Below are 18,806 nucleotides of genomic sequence, written 5' to 3'. Positions count from 1 at the left end.
CGCCCCCTGGGTCCTAAGCTTCCTATGCCATGCAAGATCACTAACCCTGAGCCAAGAGTGGAACTCGGCCACGTGAAGAAAGGCGGAGAAATTCAGCTTGTGCTTAGCAGCGGGTCAGTTTGAGACCTGCACTGACTGCATCCCCAGGGCTTTTCATCTCTTCTGGTTTTATTTGTGTGAGTACAGAAAGAAGAATTCTGTCGAGGCATCACTGGGGGGAGGGAGGTTTGGAATTGTAGTCACTAAGGCAGAACAATTTAGGGAGGACATGCTAGCTACAACAACTCAGAGAGGAACTCAGGACCACAGAGGGGACACGGATAACAGGATCCAGGTGGAAGTAACGCTTTATACCCCTTCCTGAAAAGGAAAATGGCTCTTGTGGGTTACATATGTTTATATGAGCACTGTGTTGTTTTTTTAAAACAGTAATTTTGCCCGGCTCAGATCAGTCACATTCCTTGGTTATATTTAGAGTTTAGGACTTCCGATATGGTAGGAATACAGAAGGGGTCTCTTTAGTTGAAAACACATGTTATGCAAATGCTGGGACATTTGCGCAACTATATTTAATAGTCTTTCCTTTCTATCAGCTCTGAATTCATATAGAGGAAGTTTAGTTAAACGTTTGCTCCCCCCCCACCCTGTGGGAAATCCATTTGCAGCGATTTATATCCATCATTAAACCTCACCACATCCATATGACTTCGGCGTCTTGGAGTTAGGCAGAGGGCCCTCTTCCTGTTTGGCTGACAGCTCGTGTTCCCAGGCAGCCTCAGTGAACTGAGAGAGAGAGAGCAGAGTGATTTGCCAAGACTACCTTGTGACTCAGGCAACTCTGAAAATAGAAATGAGAGACTGTTTCCATCCAAGGGCTTTCATCTTACAGGCAGTAATTTAGACAGGGGGAAAACACTTTATTAAACATTTTGAAAGTTTTATCTAGGAAGGAAGCTAATGTCCATCCAACTAATCCGAAGTGAATTTGAATTCATTACAGCCAGGTTTCAGACACGGAAAGGACAGAGAGATACATTCAGTCTGCTCTTAAGATAAGTCTGCTGACAGTGTTTGGTTCCCTCAGTCCTTTTAATAAGATACGTTGCTTTGTTTTTGCAATCACTCTCCTATCTCCTCAGGTTTCTGGTCCTCTGACTCCTGGCGTGGTCTGTACTAGGAATCACACACAGTCTGTAAATTCACTCTTTCTTAACCACTTACACAGATAGACTAAAATTTTAGAATTTAACAATTCTGACAATATTCAGGGGTCTTTCTTAAACACTTTTTTAAACACTTGTAAACTTAATAAAAATTTGCAAATTAGTTGAGAGCTTACTACATGTTAAAGATAGTTCCAGATACTGAGAATATATCAGTGAACAAAATGTTTAAAATATCTACCCTCGTGCAGCTGATATTCTAGTTTGGAAAAGAATTGATAAATATGTTACATGTCAGGTGGCCTTTTAGTGCTATGACAAAAAGTGAAACAGTAAGGGAGAGAGTAGCGGGGTGGTATTTCACTTGCTGGAGAAACCCTTCCCTCTTTGCTGGGAACCAGTGGGGCATTTCTATAGACAAAGGCTGAGGGGAAGGGGTTTCTTTGTACAATTTTCCTTGCAGGTCCCAAATACTCCAACACCACTGCAAAAGATATATGATGTTATTTTGTTTCATTACCTCAAATATACGGGCTTCGGGGCTTCAGAAAATGACAATACAGGTTTTGATTTCAGGGTAGTGGGTGGTTCTTTTGAATTGATCCCTCAGCACTTAATCCATTGCCTGTATGCAGTGAGTGCTCAATTATTGTCTGGCAAAATGCTCCACCTTAGCCCGTGAAGGGCTGTTCTGCTAGATTGTAATCCTTTTTTCTCTGGATGTGTTAGGGACAGGCTGTGCACAGGCCAGCACTTGTACCATTTTCAGATTATCCACCGCGCCCATGTGGGGGTGCCGGTATTTCTTCATGAGAAACCCAAAGCTTCTTTACCTGTTGCTATCATTTAATTTTTCTGTTTAAGAAACGGCTGCCCTCTCTAACCTGCACACCTGGATATATAGCAGAAACGTGTTTCGTGCCGTGTGTCTTATCAGGAGCTGCATTGCCTAGAAAAGATAGTAGCTAAAGGAGATTTTTTTTTTCTCAGTGTAGTCATCTCTGCTTTTTCTCTCCTGTAAGTACATTTATCAGTGTGATTTGATTTTTTTCAAGACTGACGAACTTGTCACTTAGTCATATTCTAACAGGTTCAGTACCTTCCTCTCTCAGGGACGTCAGATTTAGTTCAGAGACGTGGCTGTCGTCATCACTGGTGATGCTTTGGTCCCATGATTCCGGTTTGAACTTTGATTCAGGTTCATATGTTGGTACAGTATAGCCACGTTTGATCGCCTACGGTTACCCCAAACTTCAGATTTCTTCTAAAAATATTACTACAACAAAAAGATCATTGGTCAAATACGGATTGGGGGTAGCTTACCTTCCCGAAGACAATGCTGTGAGGTATAATACTCATTTTGCTAAATATTTCAGGGGTGTTTGACTATCGGCTTCATATTAATCAGCGCTAATCCAGAGATAAAGCCATACCGGTAACTCAGGAAATAGCCTCCAGAGCTTTTCCCAAGAAGGATGGGCAGTTCATTTTGATAACGTACTTCAGTGAGGAAGAGTTCTAGTAAGGAAGCTATAAAGCTGTTAAAAGGCTTAAGAGTCCTTTTTGCCAGCAAAAGAGCGCCAAGGTGTTGGTAAAAATCTTTGGAGTGAGAGCTAATGCGTTAGCCCCAGCTATTCTCTTCCCATCATGTGCTGTACAAGTAGCCACGGCGCTTTTGCTGAGAGACATTTCAGTGTGTAATTGCAAAACGAGCAGGGGGTGATTTTATCATAAAGCCTATTAAGGAAACAATATTGCAGTCAAAATATCTAAACCCAAGGCCATTTCTTTGAAAGTATGGCCTTCAGCGAAATAGGTTATTTCCATTTTGGTACCTAGTTAAGTGTTTAGTAAAGGTTTGAAATAAAGGGGAAGAGCCGAGTACTATGCAGGGAAAGAGCCATAAGTCCACAGAGAGCAGTAATTGTTTAAGGGTGAACAATAAAACACAGGTTACTTTCAGAAGTGACATTCTGCACTGGGGAACTGAGGTGCCACAAACGCAGAGAACTTGAGAACATCACATCACTGGTTTTGTGAAAAAAAAAGGGAGGCGGACATTTCTGAATGAGAGTGGGTTTTGACTGTAGCCATCTTTAGAAAGCATGGCTTCCACATTGAAGAAAATACAGGCTTCGGTGTCGCAGGGAGAACACTAGAGATTACAAACTTAATTGGTTTGCAAAACTAGGCTGTCAGTATTTTAAGGCAGATTAACCCAGTGAGCTACAACTGTGCCTCTTTTGGGAGGGATTCTAATACTCTCCGAACTTAGTAACCTGGATCTGCAGCTTTGAAAATTCATCAATAACCCAACATGAGGTTTAGCACTGACATTTAAAGTGAGAGAAGCAGTATGTCAAATAAATAAGAGTGGAGGCTTTGGAAAAGCTTGGATTCCAGGCTCAGCACTACAGTGTGATCTTAGGTCAATTACTTAGCATCCGTAATTCTAAGTGTCCGTAGCCCATTATTATAGTGGTTAAGAGTAGAGGCACCACCCTGACTGGTGTGGTTTAATGGGTTGGGCACTTTCCTGCAAACCGAAAGGTCGCCAGTTTGATTCCCCATCAGGGTATAGCCTGGGTTGCAGGACAGGCCCCCGGCTGCGGGCATGCGAGAGGCAACCAATTGTTTCTTTGGCACGTGGCACATTGATGTTTCTCTCCCTCTCTTTCTCCCTTCCCTAGTCTCTAAAAAATAAAATCTCTTTTAGAGAAAGAGTACAGGCACCAATGTCAGGATTCAAATCCCAAATGTGTCACTTACTAGTGATGCCATTTTAGGGAAGCTGTTAAACTATGACTCAGCTTCCTCATATGGAAGGAGAGATAAAATACTACGTACAGTATTGGGTGGTCACATTCATTGAGCCTTGAATACATGGTAGCTGTGTTGGTTCTGGGTTTAGTAACCTCTAACTTAGAAGTACTGGGTATATGTGCTCTCTTCGAAAAATTTACAATCTGGTTATAAACCTCAGGATTACACTTAATAAAGTAAAAGCAATACAGAGTTTTTATAAATAGATTGTGATACAAAGGTTTATTAATTCAATTATTATTTATTAAAAGTCTGCTGTTCACCAGGAAGGCACTAAACTGAGCACTGAGGATCCAACAGCGAACCCTGCAAGGTCCTTGTTCTTGAGAAGCTATAATCTGTGATAGGGCGGATCCTAGCAGACAGGCCAAACAGCAGACTGAAGTCAATACGGTAGAGATTAGTACTGGGGGCTGTGGGGGCTCACGGGGAGGGCATATGGCCTAGTTTCAGGAGATCAGGAAAGGCATATCAGGAAAAGTAAACTATGGAGGGTGAGGAGTTCGTATTCTTGGCAGGCGAGACAATGTGCAGAAGCCTGAAGTGCAGGCTACCACTGTGGTTAGTGAGCGTCCGGGGTGGTCATGAAAGCGAGACCGAAACACAGGCAAGCACTCACTGACCGGGTTGTGGCGGTTCCCCAGTGTGGACTTTGCCCTGAAGGCAGTGCAAAGCCAGTAAAGAGTTTTAAGCAAGAGAATGACAAGAATCACTTACATTTGAGTGAGATCACGCAGGCCACAGTGTGGGAGGTCAGAGAAAGCCAAAACAGAAAGCCAGGAGACCAGCAAGGAGGCTTTTGCATGATCTGCGCAAAAGAGAAGAGTGGACCTGGACCCCAAACTGAGGCCACCTGGGTTTTAATACTGCTCTGCCACTTAATAGCTTTGGGACTCAATGCAAATTACAGTACTTAATCACTGTGTGTCTCTGCTTGAGTTGGAGATGATAATAAGCTTTACCTTAGAGGCTTGCTGTGAGGGTTAAAGCACAGAGAACACACCCGCCTGGCACCTAGTAAGTGCTCTGTGAATGTAGGCAATGAGGCTGAAGAGAGGCAATCTAGGAAGAAGAATAAGCGAGACTCTGAGTGAGGGGATGTCAGGAGCAAATAGGAGGAGCTAAGGAAGTTGGTTTCTGGTTTGGGAACTTAGGGTTTGGAGGTGCCATTCACAGAGATACGGAACAAGAGGAAAAGCAGGTTTGGGGAAGGCTGAGAAAATGGACCCAAAGACGGATGGATTGCTACCAGGACAGTATGGTATTCCAGAAGCTAAGGTGGGGAGAGTGTTTCAGGAAGGAGGAAGTGGTCAGCACTGCCACCAGGAAGGTCCGGTAAGATAAGAGCTAGAATGAATCCATTGGTTTTAGCCACAAGAAGGCCATTGGTGACTGTCAGGAAGAAGTTTGATGGTGGTGTTGGGGAATGGGGTTAGCTAAATATATGGATTATGGGAGGAAAAGGAGATGGTGAAGGGAAACTGAGAACAGACATCTTCAAGAAGTTTAGCAGAGAAGGACTGGAAGTGGCTGGAGGGATTATGAGCAGGACCCAATGAACTGATTTGGCCTACTGGTGGATTTCTGAGTGGTTGTGTATCCATTCTAAGTGCTCAGTAGCCAGGGAGGTTAAGAAGTGGAGCTGATTTGGGGACAAGTAATGGCCTTGCCTTACTGGTTTTGAATTTGACATAAGGGCAAGGTATGCATGTAGAAACGCCCAGCAAACGGTTTCATATGGAGCTAATGGTGGGCCAACTGGACAGAAAATCAAAGTAAGACTCAGGTGAGTGCAGATAACTTCAGGAGGTACTAGAATAAAGGCAGACCGGCAAGAAGGCACCAGGGAGCTTTGGATCTACCCTTAGCATTCATGAGCCCAACGAGAGTATGTGAACTCCACGAAGCGGGATGCTGGTAGGGTGAGAAATGGGTCTCAAAGCAGAGGTAAGAAGAAACCAGGCCTCAAATCCAGACTTCGTAGCTTAACAAGAGCATTTGCAATGAACAGGGGCGTTCAGAGATGGAGCCCAGGAGTTCTAAGCAAACGGTTACTCAGCCTCTCTGAACCTGCCCACTTTCTTTGTTAGAGACTGCTTTTCCTCCTGTCGCCATCTCGGTCCCCACCGGCCATCTCTCCCATTCTGCACTGTTTACTCTCTCCAAAACTTTATTCTCCCATCTTTTCTCATGGTTCGTTTCATCCCCTCTCCTCTTAAGAGAGATACTTTAAAGAATCTGTATGTCAGGGCCTGACCCATGTGGTTCAGTTGGTTGGACGTCGCCCCACAAAGCTAAAAGGTCACTGGTTCACCACTGGTTCGGGTCCCAGTCAGGGCACATGCCTGGGTTGTGGGTTCAGTCCCAGGCTGGGGCATGTATGAGAGGCAGCCAGTCAACATTTCTCTCCCTCTCTTTCTCCCTCCCTTCCCCTCTCTCTAAAAAAAATTTTTTTAATTAAAAAATAAAGTTAAGAATCTGTATGTTAGGAAATACTAATATATATACATAAAAGTATCTTATTTATTTTTAGAGAGAGGGGAAGGGAAGGAGAGAAGGCGAGAAACATCAACATGTGGTTGTTGCCTCTTGCGCACCCCCTACTGGGGTGAAGGGGCCTGGCCCGCAAGCCAGGCATGTGCCCTGACTGGGAATTGAACCGGTGGCCCTTTGGTTCACAGGTCTGCACTCAATCCATTGAGCTACACTGACCAGGGCAGGAAATGCTAATATATTTTATCACATATATTTTTCAGTCTCTTATAGTCAAGTAGAGAGAGAAGAAAAAAAGAACTCCAAACAAGATCATAGATTGTGGCTGAAAGGAAATGCAAGGACAAGAGAAATCAACATGGTTATGAGGCCCAGCCCTAAGATCTGACTGCTGCCCTTCCCACCCTCTGTGAAGCCCGGAAGTGAGCAGCATTATGGGCGGTGTCACAAATAGACTCAGATTGGCCCCAGCATGGCCAGACCCTCACTGCAATAATAGAAAATTAAGTACCAGCTCCAAACACTCAGTGTGTTCTGTGCATTCCCCAGTGATATTTTCTACCTGGAGCTTTCTTTTACATTTACTTTAATGGCTCCGTTGGAAGTCAGCCATCACTGCTAAGTGTTCTCGAGTTTTTATGCAATATTGTCAGCAGCTTCCTTATCATCCTGACATTAGAAGTAAGAGATCTTGCCCTGTCGCAGCCAGGCTGTTGCCGCCCGGGCAGTGGTGGAGTATTTCCACTTTCTAGGATCTTGTCCTCTCCCATACTGAGTGGCCTAACCTTTTGTCACCTTCCCAAGTCATCGGATTTATGAGAAAGCCTCCCCTTCCTAGAGTGGCACTGTCATCAGCCGGTAGTGTGCTTTTGTTCTGAGTTTCTGATCTCTTGGATATAGTGGGAAAATCTCCAATAAACATGAAATTGTTAATATATGGAAGGCATTTAGAAGAGTGCCTCACACTTGTTAAGAAGTCCTGCTATTGTATGAATATTGTAACTACCACCATCTGGGTCGGAAGCTAGAGCCCAGCCAAACCTCTGATTTTGCCCTTACGCTGGTGACACAGATCCAAGTCACCTGGAAATCGCTTTTATAGTATTTGGTTTCCTCTGACTTTCGTGACCACTTTCAGCTCAGAGAATCTTAAGAAGGTTAAAGTGTTGTCACCTGAGTATTTTTGCTTGTCAGAGCTTTAACACCCCCTCTCTGGATCCGTAAGAGACGCTAGTCCTGACGTGACAGCAGGGCGAATAACCCAGCAGCCCCCTCCCAGCCATGCGTGGGTGCTCGTGGGCCACTTGTTTACCTCCTGCGGAGAAACGTTCATTGCTGTCCTTGTTTTTTAATCGGTTGTTTGTCTTTATTGTTGTTGAATTGTATACTAGATTTTTATCGATATCTGAGCTATTTTCTCCCAATCTGTGGGTCGTATTTTCACTTTCTTGACAGTCCTTTGATGCACACAAGTTTTTAATTCTGATGAGGTCTAGCTTACCTGTGTTTTCTTTGGTTGCGTGTATCTTTGGTGTGATATTTTGCACGTGTGTATCCGCTGTCCTGGCACCATTTGTTGAAAGGCCATCCTTTGCCCACGGAATGATCTTACCCTTGTGGGAAAGTCAATTGACTAGAGATGTATGAATCTATTTCTGGACTGTCGGTTCCATTCCATTGATACCTGTGTGCATCCTAATACTAGTACTATATACTGTTTGATCACTGCAGCTTTGTGAATGCTCTACTTTTATTACTCCAAATGTACTTCTGACTTGTAGTACATTTGCATATTACTATCAGGACTTTGCTCCCTTTTAACTTTTTTTTTTTTTTTGCGCATGTACTTCCGTGAGGACCGTTTATATAATCGATACCCATATCATTTAGAATAATTGCGAAGTGTTTGTTCTATTGCCTTACTGCGCTCTGTGTGGTTTTGTCAAGCGCTTATTTTACCCCATTTCTTGGGTTGGTTTTTACTGTCCTAGGTAGCCTTGTCCGCACTGTTTCCCCTGACCCCAGACTTGTTAGCTGTCAGTGCCACCCCTGGACGTCAGGGGATGGTGGCTGCTGTTTTTAGTTCTTCCGCACCAGAACTTGAACTACTCCCATCTGCCTCAGCTCAGACCCCACACTTCCTGCCAGGTGTGGATTGAACTTCTGAGGCCTGCCAAGGAATCCTTTCTTGAATCAGAACTTCCCTGAGGTCAAGAGTGGTACCAGCCTTACAACCTGCTGTGTGCTTTTTTGTAAATTATCGCCCCAGAAATGCCATATGGCTGAGGAGACACACGGGAAAGGACCTGTCTTTTGAACTTCTCTCATGCACTTACAAGTGTTGTCTGCATATGTAGCGTGTCCCCGTCTTTAGAAAGGGGGAGCTTCCAGAGATTATGGCGCTGGTTCAGGGCTGCCCAGTGACCTCACGGTGCTACTCGGAACAGAATCCATCCTCCACCCCTGTGGACTCTCATCATCATTACTAAACACTCCCTCCCTGCTGGGCAGTAGAAGATAGAGCTTACATCTCAGTATTTTCCCCAAGAGAGGTTTTGAGTTTCATTTTCCCTGTTCTTGTGAATAAATAGGGAGCCCCAGCAAAATAACTCACATACTCTGTGCCACTCTTTTTTTTTAAGGTTTTATTTATTCATTTCTAGAGAGAGGGGAAGGGAGGGAGAAAGAGAGGGAGAGAAACATGGTTTGCTTGCCTCCAGCACACCCCCAGCTGGGGGCCTGGCCCCAGGAATTGAACTGGCGAACTTTTTGGTTTGCAGGCTGGTGCGCAACCCACTGAACCACACCAGCCAGGGCTGCTGTGCCACTCTTTAAAGGATCAAGATCCTAGACTCTGGCAACAGATCTGTGAGGAAAGGGGACAGGAGGGAAACTGTTCACAGCTTCAGTGTATTCTGAATTCTGAATGAAGCTCTAGGCATTTGGGATGAGCAAAATGTTCAGTTTTCTCCCATAACAAATAAGGTCTTGACTGTAGTGGTTATTGACCAAGTTGTTGATTCTATATAAGCTTTTCCTGCGGGAATTTTGAAACACAGGCAAAAGTACAGAGAATGCTATAATGAATGACGAGGTGCCTGTCACCCAGCTCCTGGAGTCATCGACATGTGGCCACTCTTGTTCTATCTTTAGCCCCAGTCACTCCCTCTCCCCATTGGATTATTTGGAACCAAAATCAGTGTATTGACCACGCTTTCAGTTTCAGTTTCAGTTTTTTACTGACCAAACTTTCTAGTTCCACCAGAAGCTATTTCCCTCAGATACTTGGCTGCGTGCTCCCACTGAGGTTGCTTTTAGCGGTTTTTTGAGCTCAGCATGCATTCTCTGGCAGTTTTTTGTATTGGTGAAAATCATAGGAATTTTCTGGCCTCGAACTCTTTTCTCTTGTTTCTCCCACTCCCAGAGTCCCCTGAGCTTGTCACACACCTTCACTTTGATCCAAGTGCTTAGACCTCTGCTCACCAATTCTCCCAGTTCATCAGCTCTAATGTACGCATTAGGTTAGGGACTTAAACAGTATGCTTCACATGCAGTGTCTAGCCTGGCATGTATTAGGTGCTTAGTAAATAGTTGTTTGTGCCTGAATGGATGGACTCTATTCAGCTTTCCATTCACCCAAACCTCACAATCAGCTGTGTACTTGGTTCTGTGTATTTGAAATGGGGAGAAAGTTATCCAAGCCTTTTGAGAAGTACTAGTAGCTTTTATGCGTGCCCCTCCCTGTCTAGCTGAAGAATCTGAACTTTGCTGGCTCCCCCTGCTGGTCCCTCCTGGGCAGTTGCGTATTGGTGCATCTGGAGGCCAAGGATTGGAGCCAGAGCCAAGTTCTGCCACCGAGAAATAGAACATTGGTGCGGAATGCCCTAGCCAGTTCAGGCAGGTCTGAGGAGGAAGAGGGCAGCTTGTTGAGGACAGTTCTGGGAAGTGCAGCTTTCTGTGTGAGGGGCAGGGTACAAGGTGGCCCACTGCCAACGCCAGTCAGGAAAGCGGGGCGGGGGCCTGCAGCACTGGAAGGCCATGAGTATCGTGACCGCATGGGCCCATAACGAACTAGTCATTATGTGAGGTTCAGCTCCTGTATTGACAATAAAGGTGGGATTCTTCTCCCCTTAAGACAAAGCAGCCTGGGGTCGAACAGAGTCCCCATGCAGACACTGTGGCTACAGAGTTTTATTTTGGCGAGGAAATTAAGGCGAGGAAGGTGGTGAAGGTAGATGGGAGTGTCCCGAGAGTTCGTGTACAGGGTCCCACCTCCCTCCTTTGAAGACCAATAGCAACTCTGTGCAACCCTGGGTGACTGTCCTGCTGAGGCCTCCTCCCTCCACCCTCTGTAAATGCAGCAAATCCCCTACACCTACCCCCTAGATCACATTTCTAGTTGTTTATATGTATTTGTCTTTTCCACAACACAACTTTCCAGAAAATGGGCTGTGGCATAATGAACGTTGCCAGACTCCAGCCAGCTGCAGGCATCTGGTGAAGGAGGGTTAAAGATGGTAAGACCCTGCGGGCAGATCCCCTCCCCTTCTCTCAAACCCCACACCCCAGGTGCCAGTGTACTTCCACTCACAGTTGGGCATGGGAAATAGGCTTGTGTTCCCTTTTCCCCAGGACGCAAGGAAGAGAACCCACTCCAGAAGAACTCAGGGCATGAAAATCGCCATTGGTCTCGAGCAGGTGTAACTATGAGACGGTCATTACAAAGAAATGTTTGGAAGGAATTCATTTCTGTAACTGGGTATTGGGGATGTGGCAGTGGGCAGAGTCTGCATTCTAATGGGGGAAGGTAGACCATAAACAGATACATATATAATATGTCAGGGGTGCTGAGTACTAAGGAGGAAGAAAGGCAGGGAAAAGGCGTAGGGCAAGAGTGTGTTGTTTTACATTTGGTGACCAGGGAACACACGTTTGTCGAGGTGAAGGAGCAAGTCCTATGGATATCTGGAGAAAGGATATTCCAGGCAAGGGGACTAGGGAGTGCACAGGCCCTGAGAGAGGAGCATGCTTGGCTTCTGAGAGTAACAGGGAGGAGACCAATGTGGCTGGAGCTGGGGGAGTGAGGAAGAGAGTGGTAGGAGCAAGGTCAGAGAGGGAACCAGGGGCCAGATCGTCTGGGGCCTTGTCCACCTGGGCAAGGGCTTCCGATTCACTTTGAGTGAGATGGAAAGTCATTGGAGAGTTTGGAGCCAAAAGTAACTTGAACCAACTCACGTTGAGAAGTCTTACTCGGGCTGCAGTGATTACAGAGAGGCAAGGATGGAGAAGGGAGATCAGTTGGAGGACGGTTTCTAGACAGAGGTGATGTGGCTTGGATGGGGTAGATGCAGTTTAGAAGAACAGCCAGCAGGGTCAGTTGATGGATCGAATGTTGGGTCTGAAGGAAAACTCACCTTCAGAAGGTGAAGGAAAATAGTAGAAAATTCTGTTCCAACTATTAAGTGAAATACCTATTTGATCTCTGAGTGGAGATACCTACTTCAAATAATAATAGACATTTCAAATAACAGGCTCCTCAAAAGCATATATAGCCCTGGTGTGGCTCAGTGGATTGAGTACTGGCCTGCGAACCAAGGGTTTCTGGTTTGATTCCCACTTAGAGCACATGGCTGAGTTGCAGGCCAGATTCCCCAGTATGGGGCGCACGAGAGGCAACCACACATTGATGTTTCGCTACCTCTCTTTTTCCTTCCCTTCCCCTCTGTCTAAAAATAAATAAAATCTTAAAAAAGAGAGAAAGAACATATAGCCAATAAAGTTTACATAGTGCTTTACAGTTGACAGTATCCAAACATAAGGAAGTTTGCTTTCTATCCATTTTACAGATAAGGAAGGTGCAATTCAGAAAGGTCTGCACAACAGAGCCAGTTTTTCAGTGCTGCCACACCGAGGAAGAAGTCTTGAAGAGTAGCAGCCAATCAACAGAGAAACAGCTGCTTCCCCAAGGCTGTCAGGTAGGAAAACCTGCGGCTCCCCAGCCAGTTCCCAGCCCAGCCACAGAGAGGGGTGGTTGAGGAAGTGGCGGAGGACGGGCCTTTGTCGTTTGTTCCCTTACTCTCCGCCCAAACTGCCCTGGCCGCGACCAGGCTTAGCTTCCCTGGGACGGGCCGGGGCCAGAGCCAGAGCCTCGAAGGTAAGCTTGAGATGAACATTTTAAAAATGAATGTTTTTATGTGTGTAAACATTTAAAACACATCTTAAATACCAGAAGGGGACTATTTTAACTCCCAAAGTAGCTGAGAATCTGTGGCATCTGTCATTAAGCTGCGCAGTGAGACAAAGGGGTGTGCCCTGGTGTCACTGAGGTCAGTGCTCGAGAACCATCAGAGCTCCACACGCAGAGGATGAGACGCCCAGCAAACCCGCTGCAGCCGCGTTTCCCTCCCGCCTGTCGTCCACGCATCTGTTCCAACGCTGTTTAGACCTCACCGCCGAGGCGATTTTGGTTTCCTCCCAGCCTGTTATTCTCTCGTAACCACTTTTAATATAAACATTTCCCCCGACGGCATTAAACATTTTTTGGTAATGATCATTTTTAAATGGCTTTCTGTTAACCACATTTTACAATTATCTTTGCGTATCAAGCTTTTAAAGATGACTTTGTTACATAGCTTCCTTCCAGAAGAATGGCTGGTTTGAAGGACATGAGCATGTTTAGACTGTTGATAAATTATAACAAATTACTTTCTTAAAAAGCTCTGCAGCCCTAACTGGGTAGCTCAGTCGGTTAGAGCGTCATCCCAATATATGGAGGCTGTAGGTTTAATTCCCAGTCAGGGCACATGTAAGAATTAACCAGTAAATGCATAAATAAGTGGAACCACAAATCAATGTTTCTCTCTCTCTCTCTCCCCGCTCCTCTCTCTCCCCCCGCTCCTCTCTTTCTCTAAAAATCAATAAATGAAAGAAAAATTTCCTAAGTTCTGCCATCACGGCGACCATGCAGGCAGCAGACACAGGCACCACCGGAGCCAGCGGCCAGGACGGCAGCCTCGGCGGCGGAGGCACAGCGGCTGCTGCAGCTGGCGGAGCCGCCGCACTCGTGACCAGAAGGCCGGGTAATCGACCACATACATTCACCCTCAGTGTGCCTTTCCCGTCCCCCTTGGAGGCAGACATCGCCTGTGGGGCCCTGGCCCCTGATGCAGAGCCCCACCGAGGTGCGGTTCGGAAGGAGCTCACCGTGAGCGGCAGTGTCCTAGTGGTCTTCTGGGGAGCTGAGGATGCCCACCTCCTCCGAAGTTCCGTCATCAGCTTCCTTGACCAGCTTTCTCTGGTGATGCAGACCATGCATCGCTTTGGGCCCCCTCTTTCCCGCTGAGCCTGGGCTGGGAAAAGGGGGCTGAGGCCCAGCCTTGTGTCCGGCGCCAGGCAGTGGATCCTTCCCGCAGCAGGGATTCGTTCCTGCGGCAGCTGCCACTTTATTCCGGGGGCCCTAATCTTCTGCCTGTACTGGTCCTGGGGTATTGTGGCCACTTGCTGTGTTTAGTAAATAAACGGTTGGTAGTATTATTGTAATGAGAGTTGTTATTTAAAGATTTGTTATTTATTGTAAAAAAAAACACTGGCTGCAAAACTCCTCTCAGGAAATTGTCTTTGTTCATTCACCCCCACATTGGGTCAGTCTCCCAAACTGCCCCCCCGCGGTCGGCCTTGACCAGCCCTTCTTCACAATCTGACCGCCAGCTGCCTTTTCCCAGCAGGTTTTACACAGTCTGAAATGGCCCTTTTCTCCCTCAGTGACACGAAGGGACTTGTCACTTTCACTGTCAGCTGGTATTTGGGCCTCAGAGGCAAGTCTGCCTATGTCCTCCCTTCGCCGAGCCACCCTCCTTCCCCCACACGCAGCCCAGGAGGCCCGAGCCCTGAGCATGCTGCAGGGTCTCACCCTCATGCCACCGCCTCCTCAGACCTGGCCAGCATGTCATCGGAGCGTTGATCTCCCTTCCCCTCCCGTGTCACGTTCTCTCCGGTGGCACAGACACTTGTTTATGTGTATGTCCCATGTCCTGTGCTATTCTGCACACATAAGCTCCTTGGAGCAGGAATCGAGTCTCTCTTAGCTCACAGCAGCCATTCAGAGCACCTGTTGAATGAATGAGTGGCTGCTAAGCGTCAAACACTATTCCAGGCACTGGGAATACAGAGAATTACCTTTGCATGAGCCCCATTTGTGAAGAAACCTGCTCTGCTACGTGGACATAGATGCATAAAAACACCATGTAAAAGTAGAAGTACGTGCAGAGCAGGGACAGGGCACGGAGGGAGACCCAGTGCTGGAGCCCCGGGCTCTGTCATCAGAAAGTTCAGGGGACAAGCCTTGGCCTTGCCACTTCACAGCTAGGTGGCACCGGCAGTGACTTGACCTCTACGAGCCCCAGTGAAAATAAAATGGTACCTACTTCATAAGGTTGTTGATGTACCTAAGGCCCCTGGCATGTGTGTGACACCTACCAGTGATGTAATATATGAAAGCTGTCTCCTTTCTGAGAGATAAGGGGCCTGTGCTGGTGAGGGGCCATCTGAGCTGAGCTTTGAGTAAGAATTCCTCCGATAAACAAAAGGCAGAGGAAACTACATGAATAAGCAAACAGTTTCTCCTCATCCAAAGAAAAGCTTAAAAATGAAACATGAACACAGGTCCGGCCACTCATGGAGGAGAGCGCTCCTTCGTGCGGACACCAAAGCTTTCAGCAGGCTTGGGGCACAGGTTTAGACTCGGGACGGGAGAGAATCAGAAGAGTCAGGCCCTTGAAGGTGTGTGTGGGGCGGGGCGGGGGGGGGGGATGTCAATAACCACGCAGTTTTCCTTTCGGTGCCGCCACAGGCTCTGACCTCGGCCTGGTATGGACTGGCCACGCGGTGGGGCAGCAGAGGTCGGGGAGGCAGCAGGCTTTCCCTGAAGCAGAAATTATTTTCCTGTGGTGCCCATCCACGGCGATACAAAGCAGCCTTTATTCAGAGGCACCTACTTCCACACTGCCTTGTCCTCAAAGAAACTTGTTTTGTCAGGATGGATTAGTCTCTCAGATAAATATTTGGCATTTGCTTTCACAGCAGTTTAGTGCGGGATGCAGATCCAGACGTTAATTATTCTGTCCTCCTCCCCCTGCCCTGCCCCAGAGAGAACCTCTTTGCAGGGTGTGAGGGACGCCCTCCACTCGTGCAGAGGTCCAGAGGAGGGTCGGACAGGTGGCCGTGGGAGATGGGGGGAGACGTATGTTGCGTGAGGACTGGAATTCTGGGGGCCCTGCTGCCAGGCACTCGGTGGCCCGGCAAGATTATGTAAGCTGGAGAACCACCAGCCTGCTTCCTCCAAGGGCACAAGGCTTGTGATAACTGCAGGGTGAGCACCGAACATTGTCATTCAACCTGAGAGAGGACAGGGCTATGGGATTTACTCCTGCAAGGGGCGCTCAAGGGAACTGTGCAATTCTGAATTCACGGCCAAATCTGTCACCCCCTCTTTATCCCTGGGGCCCCCAAGTACAAGCCTTTCAGGAAAGCCAGAAAGCAGAGGCAGATAAGCAGCCAGAAAGAATTAAGTGAACAATAACAGGATTCAGTCACTGATCTCATTCGCCATTTCCTCCACTGCTGTCTTCTGCCAGCTCCCTGCTGACCCCTTCCCTCCGTCCTGCCCTCTGCCCGGCCCCTACCCTCAAAAAGAGGGGGAACTGGGCAAGCAGTCCTTGTTCTGAGCATGTCAGGCCCATCTTTGTGTGGGGTCCTTAGGACAGTCTTGGCTGGGGGACGCGGGATTGTACTCTGTGTGTATCAATGGGTTGATCAGCAGACCAAGAAATCACAAGCTCTGGGTATCAGATCAATTTAACGCACATGAACCACGAACGAGCCCACGCTGGCCGGGACTCGAGCCTGGGTGACATCCAAGATGGGAAACCCGGGCGAGGCCCGGAGAAGCAGGAAGAGAAGCTGGTCTTGTGCAGAGTGGTTGGCAAACTCTGGTCCGCGGGGCCAAACCCAGCCCGCCACCTGTCTGTGCCGCTGGCCTATGAGCCAAGAATGGCTTTTACTTTTTTCGATGGTTGAAAAAGTCAAAAGAAGAGGAGAATTTCCTAACATGTAAAATTTTATGAAATTCAAATGTCAGTGTCCATCAAATTTCAGTGTCCAGCGGAGCTGAGTGGCTGTGACAGAGACCATGTGGATCACAAAGCTGAAAATGTCCACCTTCTGGCTCTTTGCAGAAAAAGTTCACTTATCCCTGCGCTCGCTCATTTTTATGAGAGTGTAGTCGGGAGGAGGAGCTAAACTAAAAGGGAGCCTTTTGAGTATTTCTAATGTGCTTTACAGGTGCCAGTCCACGCAATCCTTACAGCAGCCCTGTGAGTAGGAACTCTCATCCTTGCTTTCCACGTTAGCAAGTGGAGAAAGCCCCTGCAAGAGGCCACCCGGTTGGAAAGTGGGGGTACTGTGATCTGACCCAGCACTGTCTCCGAAGACCACCAGGAACCAGGGCCCAGCGACAATGACCCAGGGGAGGGGCAGAAGCAGTGCTAAGGCAGGCAAAGAAAGCGAGAATAAGACTCAAACGCACAGGGCCTCCAGGTGGAGGGTGTTCCATGAGGATGGGGAGGAGGCACTGGGAATGGCTGGTATGTGCTGAGTGGGAGGAGCTGAGCCTGGGAACTGTCAGACTTGGCTCCTGGGTGGGACAGCTCTGCCTGGTGGTGCCTGGAACACCTTCGTTCAGTGGGGTCCAGGGAGGCTTGGGGTGGGGTGCACATCCTCCCAGGTCAGTCCAAGAGTGAAAGTATGCTTACTCACACTTGGCCTCCGCACACTCCTCTGGCACTGACCCTGCCTTCCTCAGTGGTCATTTCCTGCCATGCTCTCAGGCCTTCCTCACGGGGCCTGGCTGGGCAACCAGAGCCTCTGTTCCAAGCATGGAATTGGGCCTTCCCATGCTGTGTGTGAAGGCCCTGTGTGTCGCTGGGAGCTCGGGAATAAAGGTCCTGGAGTCAGAGGACAAACCTGAGTTTCAGTTCTGGCTCTGCCACTTACTATGTGACCCGGGGTGGGGGTGGGGTGCCTCCACCCTTGTGAGCCTGCTCTTTTTGGTTCATCCATGTGCAGGAGGGCGATAGTGACAGAAACCACCTCACAGGTCATGCTGAAAATCAGCTCATGGTGACGGTCTCCCTTAGTCGTCACTGATGAGGTGACCGAGGCTCAGAGATTTGCTCCGGGTTGGCAGTAGCCAGATGGTGGAGCTGGACAGCCAACGCTCAGGCTCTCTGCATTTGACCACAGCAAGTGAAGTCATTCCACCTGTGTGGACCCACGTCCTGCACAGCTTTTTTTCCTCATGGCCTGGAGGGTGCTGCGGAAGTTGGGGGTGCTGGGGGCAGGCGGGGGCACTTCCGCTCGCTGCTCAGGCCTCCAGATGAGTGGTGTTTTGGAAGCAGCAGCAGTCTGCCCACTTTGTGGTTCCCCTCCTGCCACGTGACTGATACTGCTTCCTAACTGTGGTCCCTCCCGTGTGGACACAACCAGGACCTAGGATGTCTTGTCTTTGGTTCAAGACCATGTTCTTCGCTTTAACGCCCAGCGGTATGACCAGCTGGCAGACTCTGTAGTGGTCACAAAGGTCCATGTCCACAGTGTCTCAGCGTTCTAGAGTGGCTTTTCTCTGGTACTCACACCGAACAGCCCAGGCCCCCATCCCGAATTCCAGAGCCTGGCAATGGACCCAAGATTTCGTGTAGGTGGTTTAGAGGGGTTTTTTTGTTTGTTTTTTTAAAATCCAGTTCCAAACCTGCCTTTAAACCAGAACAATGTAATTACTCATATTAACGTGGGTCTGAATCATTTTGTGCGTTTGTTCCCCCTGCTCTGTTTATTTTCCTCCTTTACCACTTTTGTCCTACTTGTTTGGAGGTTAAACGGTGCTTCCATTGGTTCAGGGGTTCCTCAGGACGCCCCGACTGCTGGAAGTCGGCCTGCTCCCTGGCACTCTGAGTCGCGCTCCCTTAATTCTCCACTGTGCTCTCTTCTTGCCTCTTGTTTGCTGTTCTCTTCCCCTTCTCTTCACACGTCACCACTAAGGTGCAACACACTTTTACTAACCTCATAGGTGACATGGGGTTGGGGGAAGCCGAGTGACCAAGCTTCTCAGAGCCCACTGCCCATGAGGATTTGCAACCTGCCCATGTCCCTCCTGAGGTCCCAGCCGGTCCCCTCTAACTGCCGGCCTTCTCTCTCAGAGACCCACCCTCTGCCTCTCACCTTCCTAGACCCCCCATCCACCCTCCCACCATCACTGTTCCTACCTTCCCAGCA

The 18,806-nt window shown here is 48.0% G+C and overlaps 1 non-coding gene across 1 annotated transcript; it reads left to right on the top strand.

The window, feature by feature from the left end:
- Positions 1-28: 28 nt before the first annotated feature.
- On the top strand, positions 29-14,016 carry LOC112310656 (uncharacterized). Its single transcript, XR_002975390.4, has 3 exons — positions 29-176; positions 12,326-12,454; positions 13,408-14,016. It is a non-coding gene; the product is annotated as an uncharacterized protein (transcript).
- The last annotated feature ends 4,790 nt before the right edge of the window (positions 14,017-18,806 follow it).

Source organism: Desmodus rotundus, chromosome 7 (assembly GCF_022682495.2).
Source record: "Desmodus rotundus isolate HL8 chromosome 7, HLdesRot8A.1, whole genome shotgun sequence".
Classification (NCBI taxonomy): domain Eukaryota; kingdom Metazoa; phylum Chordata; class Mammalia; order Chiroptera; family Phyllostomidae; genus Desmodus; species Desmodus rotundus.
This window is presented reverse-complemented; position numbering and strand designations above follow the sequence as displayed.